Raw genomic sequence first — 2,952 nt, 5'->3', positions numbered from 1 at the left:
TAAACACAGTCTGACGTTTTACATAACAACTTGGCACAGAAACTTGGGGATGGGTTTGCTGCCAAGCTGAACATGAACTGCATACAGAACAGCTGGGCATGAGGGTAGAAACGCACTGACCACTCTCAGATAGTACTGGAGCTGATGAGAGATGACAGTTGGGTTGTATTACCCAGCTATGTAATATGATAATCATCTTATCCAAGGCCAGTGCTGTGCTGTTAACATTCTTTTAATGTATAATGGTCAAGTACAATTAAAAATTGAGCAATATTGCTTTAGTTTACTCCTGAAGTCCATCTGGTTGTATTTTCTGAAAGCAGACACAGTAATGTAGGATTAGGGTTTTGTAAAATAAGCAGAAGCTGCTAGAAGTTGGGTTGGAAGAGGCACAAAGCCTGTACATGAATGGGAAGGAGAAGAACAAGGCATGGAGCTGAGAACTGCTCTAGGAAAGCTGACATGCATGATCAGAATGAACATGTCTGATTGAACAGTACCTTTCTCCATACAAACACAAACATGTATTTACCATTGGCTGTATCTTTATATTTATAACTATATAATAGTTGTACAGCAGTTTTCAGCAAACAATAATGTCAGTAGGCCAGTTCATCTGAAAAAGAGATTAAACATGGCTTCCAAAACCAAAAATGACTTGGTTCCCTGGCTCAAATAACTGTGAGCTCTATGCCCTTTATGCCAAAAAATCACCCAACCCTTTCTTGTGCCCCTGCAATCACTCATTAGAACTCATAAGGAATTCCATAATATTGCAGCACTGATGCGGAGAACTTGATTCCTCCAGTCTCAGTAGAGGTACAGCTGACTTATGTATTCTAGTCATGAAAAGCTGTTGATACATTTTTCTGTTAGTATTTGCTATATTTCTACACACTGTATTTTTGTCCAAGGTGCCTTGTTTCCAAGGAAAACAGTTCCATTTTGCGCAATAATTAATTTATCTAATTAAAAGGGTTGTTCACCTTTAAGTTAACTTTTAGTATGACATAGAGAGAGTTATCCTGAGACAATTTGCAATTGGTTTTCATTTTTCATTATTTCTGGTTTTTCAGTTATTTAGCTTTTTATTCAGCGGCTCTCCAGTTTGTAATTTAGGCAATCTAAAAAAAATGTGTAATGAAGACCAATTGGAAATTTGCTTAGAATGGACCTTTTTGTAGCATACTAAAAGTTAAATTAAAGGTGAACCATCCCTTTAAGCAATCCTCTAGTCTGCATGTACTGTTCTTAAGTGATCTTACCCCAAAAATTGCCCAGTAGAACCCCTGGTGGAAAATCCATTAATATGTAAAATCAGGTAAATTCATTAATTAATATATTGGTGGGACCACAAAAAAAACGGTGTAAAACAAGGGAAAACGTAAAATTGGGGATGTACAATTGTGGTTTCCCTTTTCAGTCTTACACTTACTAAATCCACACTACTACCTTGACACGCTTCATCCAAGTACAAGGCCATTGAGGGGATAACCTTGACTATTCTTATAGCCTATCCATATTTGTGGGAGACGTGCCTTATATTTTTCCTCCAAACCTTCTACATATTGATCTGGTCTGCTCCCTGTATGTTTTATATTGACTGACTGACACAAGCTGTTTAACTCTTTTCCTGCCATAGGGGGGCTGGCCCCATCTCCAATAAAGAGGTTGAGCTTTTTATATGTTAGGTGTTCAAAGATGCATTGATCTTTCTAAATAAAATTGGAAAGATTTCATAAGGCTCAGAGTTTTGTTTGGATATTTTTAATACAGAGTTAGTAAGAAAAGTTATTTAATGATCTTTGTTGAAAAAGGCAAACAAACCTAAAGTATCTGATGTATTTAGCCCCAAATATGCATTAAATCTATGCATTCAGGAGTGTAACAATAGTGACTCAGTTGTAAGTTTATTATTGCCCTCCATTGGAACCTCCTGGCATTGGGGGCAGAACTAGTTAAGACAGGCGTCCCCAACCTTTTTTACTTGTGAGCCACATTTAAAGGGCATGTAAAGGCAAAAAAATAAAATCCCATTCTTACTTTCTTTAATGAAAAAGAAACCTATCTCCAATATACTTACTATACTATACTAATTAAAAAATGTGTACCGTTTTTATAAGAAACCTGACTGTATGCAGTGAAATTCTCCCTTCATTTACTGCTGTGGATAGGAATTGTCAGATGGTCCCTAACTGCTGAGCAGGGAAACAATCATACTTATGAACAGCAGGGGGAGCCCCCGCCTTACTTCCCAGCCATGCAGAACTCAAGCAGCTTTGTTTATGATGATCCCTAAGCAGCCCAGACCACACTGAGCATGTGCACAGTCTTAGTCTTGCAAAGATGTTTAACAAAGTTACAAGATGGTGACCCCCCTGTAGCCAACTTTGAAAGCATAAATTATTTGTTTGATTAGGCTTGTGGTGCAGTAAGTTCATGTTTATATTTAGTATACAAAATACAGCATTTCTAGCCTTATTCTATTTTAGACTTTACATGCCCTTTAAATGTAAAAAAGAGTTGGAGAGCAACACAAGCATGGAAAAGTCCATGGCTGGGGATGTCAAATAAGGTCTGCTTTAGGCTGTTTAGTAACCCCTATGTGGACTGGTAGCCTATAGGAGGCTCTGTTTGGCAGTACATCTGGTTTTAATGCAACCGAAACTTGCCTCCAAGCCAGGAATTCAAAAATAAGCACCTGCTTTGAGGCCACTGGGAGCAACATCCAAGGGTTGTTGAGCAACATGTACACACAGTGTTTTGATTTGCTTGTGGCTAACAGTGCTCTCACTGCTCAAGTCATCACTTTACATGCAAAAAGCATGTCTGTCTCCAACCAGTCTCTTCTGCTAACCTAATATCGGGTTGAGTTTAGCCCGCAACCAGTGTACAAAAATTGTCCTTTTAATGTGACTTTTTTATCAGCAGGAAAAACAATTGCCATTGGTA

The sequence above is a fragment of the Xenopus laevis genome, chromosome 2L (assembly GCF_017654675.1).
Source record: "Xenopus laevis strain J_2021 chromosome 2L, Xenopus_laevis_v10.1, whole genome shotgun sequence".
NCBI classification, from domain to species: domain Eukaryota; kingdom Metazoa; phylum Chordata; class Amphibia; order Anura; family Pipidae; genus Xenopus; species Xenopus laevis.
This window is presented reverse-complemented; position numbering follows the sequence as displayed.